Source organism: Capricornis sumatraensis, chromosome 2, assembly GCF_032405125.1.
Source record: "Capricornis sumatraensis isolate serow.1 chromosome 2, serow.2, whole genome shotgun sequence".
Lineage (NCBI taxonomy): Eukaryota > Metazoa > Chordata > Mammalia > Artiodactyla > Bovidae > Capricornis > Capricornis sumatraensis.
The window spans coordinates 162,942,508-162,959,957 of NC_091070.1; the positions used below are offsets into that span (position 1 = coordinate 162,942,508).

The 17,450-nt window shown below is 33.5% G+C and overlaps 1 protein-coding gene across 6 annotated transcripts in view; it reads right to left on the reverse strand.

Moving 5' to 3' along the window:
- ADGRL2 (adhesion G protein-coupled receptor L2) overlaps positions 1-17,450 on the reverse strand; it is a 205,152-nt gene that overhangs the window by 129,894 nt on the left and 57,808 nt on the right. The window lies entirely within an intron of this gene.

The following is a 17,450-nucleotide window of genomic DNA, read 5'->3' on the forward strand; positions in this document are numbered from 1 at the left end:
CTTCAGAAGGGCTTAGGCCACATTATGACAATATCATACAATTAAGTTGTTTCCAGAGGCATGCAGAAAGGGTGGAATGGCCAGTTTTCAATGCCACAGATGAAAACAAAGAAGTCATGTTGCAACAGTCCTCATACAAGATGAATCATGACTTTGTGGTTTTGAAAGTTTATGAGTAGGAAAAGATCTAGGAAACTCTTTATACATTCTTAAGACTAAACAACTCAAACATCTAATAACATTACTTTGGAATTAAATAAGTATTCAAATATAATTTTCACTATCCTATCTTTCTAGTCTTATTTAAAATTACAGAGTTTTAATGTTAGTCTTATCTTGACATACAACCATTACAAGGAAGGTGAATCCATAGTAAACTTTATTAAAGGATAACTAAAACAAAACTGAAGTTCTTTTTAGCAACACCAGCACTTTGGATGTGAACACTGTTGAGAATTAGATATTGCCATTTTGAGGGGGGCACTAAGAATCATGTGACAATCTCTAGTTCCCTCATTCTCTACTCAGAGATTACAATACCATCCACAGAATATATAATCCATGTTTTTAAACATTTCCAGCTTCCTGCTATCTAATTACACTTGGCAAGTTTTACCAGTATTAAGTCATGTGGAAGGCATCTGAATTCTAAAAACGCTTTTACTACTTTAACTAAGTTGACTTTCGACTTAGAGGCTACTCCATTTTCTTTCTAATATTTAGTCATAACCTTGATCTATTATTTATAATTTTCAAATAAAATAGGTTTTTCTCCATTTCAATCAGTATGTGTCAAAGCATTTTCACCACTATTAATTATAGAGAAATATTAATGATTATATAAGCATTTATTTTAATGGAATTATATTTAATCATGTAGTATTAAGAAGTATTCACATAATAAATAATTAAAATACACTAATAGTAATCCCTTAAAACAGCCCTTACTTTTTGCACAAAGGATTGAACACTCTAGTAGTTCACTATTAAGAGCACAGGACAGATTTTCAGCTTCATTTATATTCAGAGGCAGGCAAATCACCAAAACTCATTTATATCCCTTCATTTTCCTTAAAGCATGTTAACAGCAGGTGTCTATCCATCCCACCTTTGAAATAGGTAGGTGGCTGAAAATGCCTCTACTTTTCAGTCAAGACCCTGAATTAAAAATAAACTTGAGCTCTAACTTCATCATTTTCTCTACAAGATGCGGTAATACAGAATAAATATAGTACTTAGTTTGTTCTTATTTTAATCCATACTCCACATACTGTTTTAACACCACAAATTTGCTTATTTTAAACCTGCATGTTCTCTGAAAACTTGAGCATTCAAGCTAATAAAGCTGACAAATGATCTAGCAAGAAACTATAATTGTTCCTTATAGTCTTATTTTATTTATTTTTGCACACCATAGACTTGTCAGCATTGCTTTACACTAACGATAAAATATTTTTTAAACCATCACAATGGGAAAGTCATTATTATATTAGCTGTATACTAGCCCTACACTGTACAAAATATATCTATGTAGATATACATATAAAAATATCTTCGCATCTTCTGTTGGCAATTTTCCAGAAATAAAAATACTTAATATTTAATATAATTTCCAGAGACATATACCTCCTTCAACCTAACCTGACATGAGTTTTGCAAGAACCAGACTGAAACACAAAACTCAGTCAGAACGAATACTTAATACAATGTGAATAAATTAAGTTTTTGTGAGAGTCTTTGTCAATAGAAAAGATTACAGAAAATATTCAAATCATCAGCATCACAAGCATTTTCAAAATAAAAATACTAAACACTAAACTAATATGTTTTATAACTTGATAAAAATCTTTTCAGGGAGAGGAGGTGATTCTATCACTTGAAAATTTTCAGACTAAATCAGCCTTTTAATAAACACTGTCTCCATATCCATGAAAACCTAAAATTCAGAAGGGTGTGATCTAATTAAGTTTTTCTTTACCACTGTGGCCACCTGCATTTCCTCTGAAGTTACAAAACAGACAGGAAGGAAACAAACCAATCTACATTCTAGTCTTAAAATTAGATGTTACATATCTAAACAATTCTAACTTCTCTGGGTATCAATGTCCAGGGACAAATAAATATTTAAAGTTAACGGGAAATAAAGTAAGGTCTATTGAAATATAACTTGAAAAGTACGGTTTTATTTATTTTTCAATCTCTATCAACAACATACTCATTTGTTATTTATCATTCATCTGATCAGACAATAAAAATAATGCCTTCTAAAAAGGTTACAAAGATTATAATTTACTAATGCTCTAACTAGTTAAGCAGTTACAAAGGTAACTTGAAAGGTAGTTTTACATAAATGCCAACCAATATAAACATAAAAATTTTCATGAGTAGAAAAAGGAAAAACAACACCCTCCCCCCCAATTTTAAGTATGTTTTTGGTTGTTTTACCTCTGCTAACAAGGAAAAGGCAACCCACTCCAGTATTTTTGCCTGAGAAATTCCATGGACAGAGGAATCTGGTTGGCTACAATCCATGGGGTCTCAAAAGAGTCCAACATGATTTAGCAACTAAACCACCACCACCACAAAAAAACAGCAGTAAAAACCCAAACCTTGATCATTAAATAACATTCTTTGTCTGCATATACAAGCAAAAATGTCTTCATTGGAACTAGTTCTGGCAACTTAAAATGCAGTTTATATTCTTGTATCTTGAAAATAACCTCATAGTCCATAATTTTCAAATATGCTAAAATTAGATTATCATTCTGGTACTTTCTAAAATACAAAACTATTATTTGAAATGACTAAGAAAAACCCATTTGCACCTTTCTATTACTTGAAAACTGATTCTTACAATTAGAAATATTATTTTATAAAGTCATTTGTTCATATATCAAAATGTTTCAAGAAAGGATAAATAGGAGTGTTCAGTTTTTCTCTTAGAACATTTCAAGTACAAATGGAAAAGGAACACTAGTTATTCCTTGTTTTAGGATTAAGTAGGTATGCTAAAAAAGATCTAAGGAATCCAAGTACTCCAAATTTAGATATTTAGGAGTAAATATAAGTTTTTGTACAGCCTTCAGTTTGAACAACTGTTAGGTTACCAAAATGTATTTTAAATAAATTAACCTCATTTTATTCTCCTCTTATAAAAACTCTCATGAATGTGGATAAAAAATTTTATGTGGAGATACACACACCAATATGTATGAAATTAACTCTGAATAATTGTCTGGCACAGCCAAGTCATTAATTTCATACAAATCTCATAATGAACACCACAAATTTTTTTGCTATCATTTCATAAAGAAAAATATACATTTCCTACTTGTCCAGTTTGGACATGGTAGAGTCATTATATATAGATATCTAATATTAATAGTAGGGGTAGCCAACCATAATTGGATTTTGTTAAGAAAGAAATAGCGAGATTAGTCTCCATTTGAAAAAAAAAACTGATCTGTGTATCTTTACATTGTATTTTAAAGTAATGTAACTCAAAGATATCAAGGGTTTTAATTGGACAGGTAATTTCTCTGAAGTAAGAACATTTTAATTTTAAAATAGAAGGAAAGAAAAAAAGGATGTGAGCAAGGAAGAGGCAAATGATTCAGAGTAAATAAACTACAATGTAAAAGTTCTCAGGTGTTCACAGTAACTATATGAAGTCTAGCATGCCTGAAGTCAGGAACCATACTGAATACTGGCTCCATGCCAATTGGAGACAGAATCATAAGTTAGATCCCTGAGCGGTTTATACTAATTGAGGCCACCAAAGCTATCTTAATAGAGAAAGAAAAGGACCCAATTTACTTTTTACTGAGTTCACTTTTGCCAAACTGTGGAGAATAAATGAAGAAAGTGGGGGACAAGGATAAAAGTGCGTGATCACAGCACCAAGAACCATAACTGTAAAACTAACCCCATTTATCATTTTTTTAGTTAATGCAGGTCTCCCCTACATTTTAACTAAGTGCAAATTAAAACTTGTCTGGTTTTTCTTCAACAATATCACCAGTTTAAAATATTTTTTTAAGAATAAGTTCATATTTTGCTTATGGTTTCTAGGGCAATAAAGGGAGCTCACACTAAACAATTTCTTTATGCTAGGGTAGGTGCTTTAAGAATAGCTCATATTTATTTAATGTTTCATTAACCCCCCATGGTAGATATTATTACTCTGATTTTGCAGATGCAGAAATTGAACCTCAGTGAGAGTGACTTGTCCTAGGTTATAAATACTGAGATCAGGGATTTCATTTTAGCATTTTCTGATTTCTGACTCTTTATCAAAAACTTAATTGTGCTATTCTTATTTTTTTATGCAACTGTTGAGAGTGAGTTGCAGACGTGAATAAATAATTTTGCGCATTTTCTAAAAACAAGGATGTTCTCCAGCATAAGAACAGTACAATTCTAAGAGAATGAGAAAAACAAATGTGGTAAAATGTTGACAATTGGGAAGTCTTGGTTAAGGCTATAAGGGAAATATTTGTACTATTCTGCAACTTTTCTGTACACCTGAAATTATTTCCACATAAAAGTTTACTAAAATAAAAAAATTAAATTATGAAAAAGAAAATCACCAGTTTCTCAGATATAGCAGTGGCAGAGATGAATATTACCAAGGAAACCCTGAAACAGTAAAACAAAGAAGTTGGCAATTTTTATAACACACACATACTCACACTCCTATCCAAAGCCGAACTTTATTAAGTAGATTTCACAAGTACACTTTGTGTCTATGTAAACCTTCACATTTATCTGGGACTTGTTGCCCAGCTTTTACCAGGTTCTCTACGAAGTCTCCAAGCTCCAAAATTTTAAGAACCACTAAAGCCTCCATCTCACAATAAATCTAGAAAGTAGGATGTCACAAAATATATAGAGAGAACAATCTAAAATAAACAGTATATGAAATAGAATCTTGGTTCTTTATAGATAATTAATCCCTGACATTCACTCAAATGAAATGCAAATATCATGTGGATTAAAAATTTAAAAAAACATTGCTTATTCTTTACTTTTCAATTAAATATTTGAACTTTATAACTGTATTTCATTTGAATACTTAGTATTCTAGTTCCAGTTTCAGTTCAGTCACTCAGTCGTGTCTGACTCTTTGCAACCCCATGAACTGCAGCACTACAGGCCTCCCTGTCCACCACCAACTCCTGGAGTCCATCCAAACCTATGTCCATTGTGTCTGTGATGCCATCAAGCCATCTCATCCTCTGTCGTCCCCTTCTCCTCCTGCCCTCAATCTTTCCCAGCATCAGGGTCTTTTCAAATGAGTCAGCTCTCCACATCAGGTGGCCAAAGTACTGGAGTTTCAGCTTCAGCATCAGTCCCTCCAATGAACACCCAGGACTGATCTCCTTTAGAATGGACTGGTTGGATCTCCTTGCAGTCCAAGGGACTCTCAAGAGTCTTCTCCAACACCACAGTTCAAAAGCATCAATTCTCTGGTGCTCAGCTTTCTTTATAGTCCAACTCTCACATCCATGCATGACCACTGGAAAAACCATAGCCTTGACTAGATGGACCTTTGTTGGATATTAGCAATTCCAAATAAGGAAAAGCAGAGTACAATCACACCTTTCAAAAAGTGTCTGTGGATAAAAATTTATCTGTCAGAAAGTTTTTACAAACTAGTTACTTTCAAATGTAGATTTTTTTTCTCTCTTATACGTGACTAGAACTGCCTCTGCCTCTGACTTTTCTAATACAGATCTAAAAAGGGATACATGGCACTGGCCCACATGCACAGAGAAAGGGAAGTCAGAACCCCGAGGGAAGAAGTTTGGTTTGTATTTAGAGACACCCAAAACAGAGTTCCCCTCTTCCCAAGGGCTCAGGAACAATGCTACCCTGTCCACTATTAAAACAAAACACTATTACAACCAGGCTATTTTTTGTTATTTTTAGAAAGTAGACATTTTAAAACACTGCTTTTAGTAATCATCAAACACTAATAATAATATTTATTGCCAAAAAGCAGAATCAATTGGCTACTATTAGATCACTAGAAATATTTTACTAGGTTTATTTTATCTCATCTATCCTTTCTAACAATAGATAGAGAGTCTAAAAGGGAGAAGGTTCCCACTTAAACTTACTTAAGAAAAACTACTTAAATTAGTGGAATATTTTCCTGCTTCTCAAAGTTTAAAATGTAATCACTATTTTATATAAAATAGATCTCAAATTCTTCTATCTGGAAGCATAATTCAGTTCTTAAATAACTTTGTATAATTTATTTATAGCCACAGATAGCATTTTGTATTCTAGCAATGAAAGCATTTTGTTGCCACAAACAATTCTGTACTTTAACTTCACCCTTGGTTAATGCTAAGACATGTACTATTCCAATGCATTCTATACACAGTCCTCAGAACATAGTTCATGCAAAAACTAAAATCATATAAATCCTCCAAATTAGTGAGAGATTACCATGTTTTTGCGTAAGGTACAATCTACTTAATAATTCAATCATTAAGATATGCTTGCAAAAGTGGTTCTTGTGTGGGAAATGAACGTAAGAATTACAGAAATGACTAGTATCAGTAAACCAGTTTCAATTAAGAATTCCCAATGATTTTCATGGAAATTTATATATAACATTATTTCTTTAAAATAACTTTTGACTGCCACTGTAACAACTGGAAATTAAAACCTAAGTGCAGTTTTAATTATTTCTTTAAGAAAATTTTTGAGGAAATAGTACTTGTTAAGTTTTATGTCTAGATATTTACAAGGAAGCCAAATACATAAAGAGTTGTATTTATTCACTAAACAAATAGCTATTAATTATGCCAACGTGTGTCCAGTACTAATCTGTAAAACAGAATTTGGGGAAACAAAACACACAAATAAAGTATTTACAGATACTAGAACTATTAAGAAAGAAAATAAATAGGATGATGTAACTTGGAAGTTGCTTCCCATAAAATGACTATGAAAAGCCTTTCCCAGGGTTGACATTAATTAGAGCCAAGGCCTGAAGAATGAGAAAATACTCAATAATGTGACAAGCTGAGGAATGACTTTTAAAAGAGAAAGTTGAGTACGTTCTATGTTCTCTAGAAAGAAGGCAAATACATGCAATGTTAACATTTATTTCCTATTCCTCTAAGATTAGCATGACTTAGTAAGAACATGGACTCTGCAAAAAAATGTTTAGATCTGAATCATGGCTGTACTAATTTAATAACTGTATGCTCTTGGACAGTAAGTTACTGAATCATTTTAATCCCCTTTTCCCTAATCCACATGTTGTAGAAAATAAGATCCATACTTTGACTCTTGACAAAAGTATCTTCAATAAACAAATAACACCCAATAAATTTTCCTTGTTTCTTCCAAAATTGATGTCCCTTTCATCTTTTTTGAACTTTAAATAAATACCATTTTCACATGAAATTCTACAATCTATGTAGAACATTTTAAATAAAATTATTTCAAATGTCCCTTAAAACAAAATTTTCACTGTTCATTAACATAATCAAGATTTCATGGTTAGTGATGATGTAAGCCCTCTCTCCCCCTTCCCTTAGGGTGATGAATTGTCACTCTGGGAATTCTTTTCTCAGTACTGTCTGTGGGGCATATATCAAAGGTTACTTAAATAATACAAAAGCTTCCTCACATTTGTGGGTATCTCGCAGGAGAAATGAATCATTAGCTCAAGATTAGTAGCAAAAACTACTAATCTCACATTTGAAAAAATGTAAGAAATTAGGAAGAATCAGAGATTAATTCCTAGAACAAGTAGCTTCTAAATAATCGTGCTCAGAGGAAAGTGATCTCTTCATATAGGAAGGAAAAGTATGAAGGAAAGACTCTTGTGAGTTCCCTCAACTTCAAGGAGATCAAAACAGTCAATCCTAAAGAAAATCAATTGTGAATATTCATTGGAAGGACTGATGTTGAACCTGAATCTCCAATACTTTATCTGATACAGAGAGCTGATTTATTGGAAAAGACTCTGATGCTGGGAAAGATTGAAGGCACAAGGAGAAGGGGTGGCAGAGGTTGAAATGGTTAGATAGCATCACAGACTCAATGGACATGAATCTGAGCAAACTCTGGGAGATAGTGGAGGACAGAGAAGGCTGGAGAGCTACATTCCATGAGGTCACAAAGAGGTGAACACAACTTAGCCACTATAACAACAATGAATCATACACGACTCTCATCAATTCTCAATATTTCAACATATTTTAGCTAGTAAAGCATCAGAACTGAATGATGGCACGGAAGGAAAAAATTTTGGCAAGTGTCACAACTGTTTTTTTTATTTAAAATTACATTAAATTTTAGAAAACCATTAATTCAAGGTTATAGTTTCAGAAATATAGATAGGAAATTGAAAGAGCACTTTAGTGAATGTAATGTCTCTCATAAATACATTTGTTTAGAATGAATAGTGAACAGAGAAAGGTGGCAGAGATGCTAACATATGGAGAATCAGCCACCTGTAAACAAGAATGTGGGAGCTCTCACATGTTTTAGAAATAAAGTAAAATAGACAATCAAATCCAAGGAGATGCAAAATTCTCATTTTTCTACTTCTCTATACATTTATAGTATTTTAAAATTTCATTTAAACAAAGACGTAAATAAAGCTAAATGTAAAATTAAACAGGAACAGTGTAATAATCATACAACTTTATTTTTTTAAAGTTTACCCTTAATAGAGAAGCTACAGGTCAATTCATTTGTCTATGCATTCTCTGGTGCAATATCCTAAATACGTCAATGACCACTATTTGGAGAAAAAAGAAGAAGAATTATTTTATGCCCTTTATCAGTAAAATAGGAATCATATCCAATTTCCTCTGAATCAGGTCCTCACTAAATACGTACACATTTGCCAAATGATATGCTGCCTTCAAACACATTACTTAGCAATTAATTTTGCATACAACAAAGCCTTCGGGCTTGACAGTTCTTGGGCTCACACCTTGTTGTTAGACGGATATATGAAATTAAACCATGAAATATATTCAATAACTTACTATTTAGGAAGCTTATGATTGTTGTCAAATTACCATTGACACCTATGTATGATAAATAAGCGCATAGTAAAATATAATATTAAAAGATCTGAAATGCTGAAAATGTAACACTGTTTTCATAGTTTTAGTAACATGATACAGAAAAATTGAATTCTAGCATTTTTAGCTCTTCCTCCACAACAGACTGCTACTTCTATCAGAAAATTGTAATTATTTGTAGGTTGTTCTTATAAATACTTAAAATCATTGAAAAACAAAGTACCTGCTGCTATTCAGATAAATTTAATTCCCTGTACTAAGGAACTACAAGAGTCTAGAAGTGATTTAACACTTGTGACATGTAATTCAATAAGTTTGGGTTATATGTATTGACTTCTAATCTTTTCAGACAACTTCATTATTCTTTTTTTTTGCAACTAATGTATATAACTCAACTACCAATCTTTTGGTATGGGAAAACATGCTCCTTTATCCTCTTATAGGCTCTCCACATATGATATCTAGTTTCCTGGGGTTTCCCCCATTAATTAGTCCTAATATAAACAATTAAATCTCACTTTACACTAAATCAAACTTAAATAACAGCAAAGGACTGAGGCATTCCTCCTCATCTTGCCATCTCTTCATCTACTCACTTACAACCCATTCACAGCAGCCTGAAAATCATCACAGGAGAGAGTCACTGGTGTTTACAGCAAAATGTCACATTCCTCACATTGTAGGATTCGGGAAGGGAGGGCACACATACTTTCAGATTCTTTATCCTTATGACTGCAAGCTTAGTTGCACAGGTTATTACAAAATACTAGGTATACTTCTGGGTGCTATACAGTAGGGAGTTGTTGATTATCTATTTTATATGTAGTAGTTGTGTGTATGTTAATCCCAAATTCATATTCTGACAGAGCTAACCCTACCTGTGGATCATAAATAAATCATCTAAATTCACTGCTAGACCCTCCATAAAATGAAGAAAGCCCAGACTCTCTAAAACCTATTCTCTATATGAGAAAGTACATGACATTAAAAATCATATAGCCATCCTCCCAGTGTTTGCCCATTTTACTTTGGGATTTAAGTATTTAGAAACAAGCATGGTTTTTATGCTATTTCGTTTCATGGGAACTTTTGTTTTGTTTTCTAAACAAGGTCTAGTAATTTCTTTACAATAATTATCAATATAAAAAGGATCATTTGTATATTCACTTCTCCAACAAATATCTATTTAGCATTTCCTCTGGCCAACATCCACTGGATCATAGGAAAAGCAAGGGAATTCCAGAAAAATATCTACTTCTGCTTCACTGACTATGCTAAAGCCTTTGACTGTGTGGATCACAACAAACTGTGGAAAGTTCTTAAAGAGATGGGAATAACAACACCTTACCTGCCTCCAGAGAAACCTGTATGCAGATCAACAACAAGTAGAACCAAACATGAAACAACTGATTGGTTCAATATTGGGAAAGGAGTATGTCAAGGCTGTATACTGTTAAGCAGGGTGCTGGGCTGGATGAATCATGTAAAATGCCAGACAGCAAAATCATGCAAAATGCCGGGCTAGATGAATCAGAAACTGGAATCAAGACTGCCCAGGGAAATATCAATAATCTCAGATATGCATATGAGAGCACACTTATGGCAGAAAGTGAAGAGGAACTAAAGAAACCCTTGATGAAGGTGAAAGAGGAGAGTGGAAAAGCTTGCCTAAAACCCAATATTTAGAAAACTAAGATCATGGCATCTGGTCCCAACACTTCATGGCAAATAGATGGGGAAACAATGGAAACAGTGGCAGACTTCATTTTCTTGAGCTCCAAAATCACAGGGACAGTGACTGCAGCCATGAAATTAAAAGACACTTGCTCCTTGGAAACTTCCCTGGTGGCTCAAATGGTAAAGCATCTGCCTGCAATGTGAGAGGCCTGGGTTCAATCTCTGGGTCGGGAAGATTCCCCTGGAGGTGGAAATGGCAACCCCCTCCAGTATTCTTGCATGGAATATCCCCATGGACAGAGGAGCTTGGCTGGGCTACAGTCCATGGTTTGGCAGAGTCAAGACATGACCAAGCAACTTAATTTCTTTCTTTCTTTACTCCTTGGAAGAAAAGCTATGACAAAGCTAAACAGTGTATTAAAAAGCAGAGACATTACTTTGTCTACAAAGGTCCGTCTAGTCAGAGCTTTGGTTTTTCCAGTAGTAATGCATGGATGTGAGAGTTAGACCATAAAGAAAGCTGAGCACCAAAGAACTAATGCTTTTGAACTGCGGTGTTGGAGAAGACTCTTGAGAGTCCCTTGGACTGCAAGGAGATCAAAACAGCTAATCCTAAAGGAAATCAACCCTGAATATTCATTGAAAAGACTCATGCTAAAGCTCCAATACTTGGGCCATCTGATGTAAAGACCTGACTCATTAGAAAAGACCTGATGTTGGGAAAGATTGAAGGCAGGAGGAGAAGGGGACGACAGAGGATGAGATGGTTGGATGGCATCACCGACATGATGGACATGAGTTTGTGTAGGCTCTGGGGGTTGGTGACGGACAGGTAAGCCTGGTGTGCCGCAGTCCATGGGGTTGCAAAGAGTCAGACACAACTGAGCAACTGAACAACAACTATGTATACATAGTTCTGCTTGCATTGGAGACATCAATAGAAGGAAGAAGAAACAGGTGAACCTGGTTGGTCAAAAATAAAAACTGCTATGACAAATTTAATATTTCTCTACTTTCTACAGATTTATAAAAAACAAATCCAGCTTTGCATAAAAGGCTTACTCATGTTCTATTAATATAGAAAATTCATTTATTCATTAATCTATCGATTCATCAAATATTTATTCATTTAAAAATATGTCCTGTGTCTTGCATTTTACTTAATTCTAGGAATACAAACTACCAGAAGGCATGGTCCCTCCCCTTGGGAAGCTACAATAAACACTCAAAAAACTAGCGTTGAATCAAGATCTATTTTGTACATGAAAAGAGTAGTTATCTAGTAACTGTCAGATGAGAACAGTGAAGTCTACAGGAAGACAAAGAGTCTAAAAGATAGCTCAAAACTTAATGACAGCAGACTAAAAAGGAAACAAAAGTTACTAAAAGGAGTATTAATTAGCTCATTATTAGTCAGTTGATTTTTTTTTTGGCAAATTTACCAATAGGGATAATGTGAAAATATCATGACTAATCTATCTCTTTTTTAAATACTTACTTTTCAAACTTTAAAAAGTTTTTTCTCTCATCCATTTCTGTTTCCTTCTTAAATTTAAATTTCTTGGTATTTAAATAATATGATCAATACACATAATTAATTTTCTTTTCTCTTAATGTACAAACTTTGCTAGTTTTTAACTTTAGCATGTGAAATAAAATTCCAGCTTAAAAATAAATTTTTCTATAAATTACTTCCTCCGATACTCTATGACAAAGGTTTTAACTTTAGCCATGTGAAATAAAAGTACAGCTTAAATATAAAATTTCTTCTATAAATTACTTCCTGCTATATTCTATGACATAAGACTGATGTAGGGCAAAAACACTAAGTCCAAATTCTTTTATAACAAAATAACTCATGATAGAAAATCCTTAAGATGTAAACAAAATATTCATTTATTTCATTAAAAAATATAAAATGCTAAAACAGTTTAAAATATTGACAGAATTAATAAAATGCAAATTTTTCTGGGTATAACACTGCACAGCAACACCTTTAGTCAAACGTGGAACGTGTCATGACATTCTGACATCTCTTATCAAGTAGCAGATGAGTTTTTTAACTGATTGAATATTACTAAAAACATTACATTCTATGCAAAACTAGCCACAGTAAAATACTTTGATACTTTATCATCCGATTAAAATGTCAGTGAAATGTGCATATGTTCTAAAATTAATGAAGGCAACTGGAAGTTGCTTTCAACTGGAAAGCAATCATGCATTTAACAATCACATGTTGAAAGCAGGACTGTTAAGACAAAATTTAAAAAAAGAATAAGAAGTACACTAAAGGCAAGCAGACTTTTTAAGTTACAAACATATACTTTGTTCCAAGTAGCACCTTTATTTTATAGTTTAGATTCAACATGGATATTCAGCTCCTTCCATCTAACAATTTCCTAATTTATTAAGATAAGGAAATTGAACCAGGGAAATTAATAGACACTGATTCAAGATCAAAAATCTTGAATTCCTAGAAATCATTGTTGATGATAGACACAAAGTACCTCTTCTGTCATGTTACCATAGAACATTTTTTCATATAAAGATCCTAGTGATTAAAGCCATACAATATATGATTGTAAAACGTGCCAGATATATTGCACATTTAACATTTTATACTTAGAGAAGGAATTCAGAGTAATGGCATATCATTTGCTCTTTAAAATACAGAAAACTAAGTATTTTTTTATTTTATTAAAAAAAGAAAAATAAGTAAGAGATATTCCAAGAAAATGTTAGCTTATGGATGTCAAGATTTCAAATCCTTTTTATTTTTTCTTTATTGTATTTTATGTTTGAATTTCTTAGAATCCAATAAAGCCATTAAACTACTTTTATATTTTTAAAAGCTTCTCACAGTATTACAGACCAAAAATCAACTACCAAAAAAATTAGCATTAATTAAATACTATTAAGTGTTGTTTATGCTATCACTTTTACTAATAAGAGAATTTCTAATCACATAAGAGTAGAAAGATGAAATACTTCAAAAATTCTGTACAACAGAAACAAAAAAAAAATACTGTTCAATGGACACAAATGATTAAAACACAGTATCTTTTCATAAAAATAAAAAAACTGTTATATACAATATTGTCAGAATTGAAGTGGCAAATGTTAATAATTTGATGCTTGAATTATTAAAATATCCTAAAACTAAGTCATTATATTTTACTTTATTTTCTTAAACTGTGTCCATTATTTACAGTTCTATTGGTAACCTCATCTCTGTTCTTACTAAAGACCAAAATGTGAATGTTCAAACATAATTAATAAACCCTAGACAATTAATTTCATAGAGGTGTGTATCAAAACTATATTCCAACATGTAGAAAATAAATAATGGCATGAATATGTGACTATAAACTGCATGTCATATTAAAATAAAAGCTTCATAGCAGACTGAAAATAAGTCATATCCAATTAAAGAGAAAGCACTCTTATTCAGGGAAAAATGTTAAATGTGTCTACAGTTTATTTCTTCTTTTTGTTATTAAGTTTTGTAAATGATTTTTTTTTTCAGATCTTTGTACACTTGCTATCATTTGTAAAGGTACTAAAATCTCACTGGCCCTGATGTAAGTAATCATCCCCAATTCTGACAATTTTCAGAGATAGAACACTAAGTCAAATATTGGCCTTGAATCAATCTATCGAAGCTGAATCTCAAAAGGCATGAGGATGCACCATGCTTTGAAAGGCAGCAAAGATAAGATTAAGGACTATATAGCCTTAAGTCTTATCTCTAAGTATTTTCATAATATATTTGTTCTTGCCCTAAGAGGACATTTATAAAAACAGGAAAAATGATGTTTATTCTTAGCTTCAGTTCCTCACATCAACTACAAAAGTACATTGCACATAGTAAGAACTTAATAAATACAGAATTTGCTGAAATAACAAATGATTTTATGAATAAATCAAGTCAAGGAGTAGTAGTACTATTATTAGCTTAATGGTATTTGTTATATGTTCTAAGAAAGGTCAGTCTAGTCAAAGCTATGGTTTTTCCAGTAGTCACATATGGATGTGAGAGTTGGACTATATGGAAAACAGCGCCGAAGAACTGATACTTCCAAACTGTGGCATTGGAGAAGACTCTTGAGAGTTCCTATAGACTGCAAGGAGATCCAATCAGTCCATCCTAAAGGAAATCAGTCCTGAATATTCATTGGAAGGACTGATGCTGAAGCTGAAACTCCAATACTTTGGCCACCTGATGCAAAGAACTGACTCATTGGAAAAGATCCTGATGCTGAGAAAGATTGAAGGTGGGAAGAGAAGGGGACGACAGAGGATGAGATGGTTGGATGGCATCACCGACTCAATGGCCATGAGTTTGAGGAAACTCCAGGAGCTGGTGATGGACAGGGAGACCTGGCATGCTGTAGTACATGGGGTTGCAAAGAATCAGACACAATTGAGTGAGTGAGCTGAACTGAACTGAAGTATAATCAGGTCTGGTCTTCTCCATTCTGACATGTCATATATAGAATTTAAAAATTCTTATATGCAGCCTCATTTAAACCAACATTGCTATTATCTGAGTAGAATAGTAGTAAGTTTCAGTGGCTAGAATAACTGCTTATACCTCAGAGAGTTAGAGTATTAGAATATTCAACTTCCATCCTTCCTGATTTCCAGTTTCATCTCCTTAAGTCTAAACATAGTCATCTTGATCATCACATTTCCTTATTTCCCTCTTCCAAACTAACCATTAATTTTACCATTCCAATGCATTATCAACGATCAGTCTCAAAATGCCAATGCAACAGTAAAGATTTAGAAAACATCAGTGAGACTGGAAAAGATTGATTGCTGTATAAACATAAGAAAAGTCCTCCTAAGGGGTCCACAGATGGTTATACCAATGGCATATTTGGCCACTGATATTCTCTCTAAATATGTCACAAAATGAGTTTTTCAATTTTTATCTCTTTATTCAATAACTATTTAAATATGCTCATATATCCAGAGGGCAAATATTAAAATTTAAAAATAGCAGTATATTCCACTCAAATATAATCTTTCAGTTTCCATTTATTGATTAGGAACAAAAGCATAGTGCAGAAGCTATCAATGGATAGTGAATTTGAGTTAAGAAAGTTGCCACCAGAAGGAACCATCTGTGGGCTGATAGAGGCTTTTCTATTGACATAATGCCTAAATATGCAGTCAACGCAGTGAAAAAATAGAGCTCAAAATATGTCTGGCACAAGAGACAAAAAGCATATGGTGAATGCCAACATCATCCACATTTTCAATAGACTGTCAGGCATCAAAACACACACAGCCTGAGTGTGAACAGTGTGTGTTCATTTATAAACCTTTTTAAAAGCCATTTCCTTTTTACACATATTGCACTGCTTAAATTATGGATGGCTAAATTGTGGGCACCATGCTACATACATCTAGAAATATTCCAAAACTGTACTTTATCCTCTGGAGAAAATGGCAACCCACTCCAGTATTCTTGCCTGGGAAATTCCATAACTAAAGTCCATGGGGTTGCAAGAGTCAGACATTACACTGCGACTTAACAAGAAGTGAATTTTCATTATTACACAAATTAAAGAGCATCAAGAATGTTCTATCAGTCATTGGGATGAATGAATCTCATCTCTACCTTTATTACTGATTTAATGCTATTGACTTAATACACATAAGTTTCCTCAGGTACAAAATTGAGAAAATAATACTAACTCCACACAGCTGCTGGAAGTATTACCCAGGACAATGATGAGAAAATACCTAGCATAGTCCTTGATATCTAGTTTAGGTCCAACAAAGGGCAGCCATTTCTTTTAGTTTTAAGTTACAAGTTAAGGAGAGAAATTCAATACTATTTGTCTGTGTATATATATAACAATAGCTTTCCAAACTTTATCCATGTCTTCAGTTCAGTTCAGTCACTCAGTCATGTCCAACTCTTTGCGACCCCATGAACTGCAGCACACCATGCCTCCCTATCCATCACCAACTCCCAGAGTCCACCCAAACCCATGTCCATTGTGTTGGTGATGCCATCCAACCATCTCATCCTCTGTCGTCCTCTTCTCCTGCCATCAATCTTTCTCAGCATCAGGGTCTTTTCAAATGAGTCAGCTCTTTGCATCAGGTGGCAAAAGTATTGGAGTTTCAGCTTCAGCATCAGTCCTGCCAATAAACACCCAGGCTTAATCTCCTTTAGGATGGACAGGGTGAATATCCTTGTAGTCCAAGGGACTCTCAACAGTCTTCTCTAACATCACAGTTCAAAAGCATCAATTCTTTGGTGCTCAGCTTTCTTTATAGTTCAACTCTCACATCCATACATGACCACTGGAAAAACCATAGCCTTGACTAGACAGACCTTTGTTGACAAAGTAATGTCTCTGCTTTTGAATATGCTGTCTACGTTGGTCATAACTTTCCTTCCAAGGAATAAGCGTCCTTTAATTTCATGGCTGCAATCACCATCTGCAGTAAATTTTGGAGCCCAAAAAAGTAAAATCACCCACTGTTTCCACTGTTTCCCCATCTATTTGCCATGAAGTGATGGGACCAGATGCCATGATCTTCATTTTCTGAATGTTGAGCTTTAAGCCAACTTTTTCACTCTTCTCTTTCATTTTCATCAAGAGGCTCTCTAGTTCTTCCTCACTTTCTGCCATAAGGGTGGTGTCATCTGCATATCTGAGGTGATCGATATTTCTCCTGGTAATC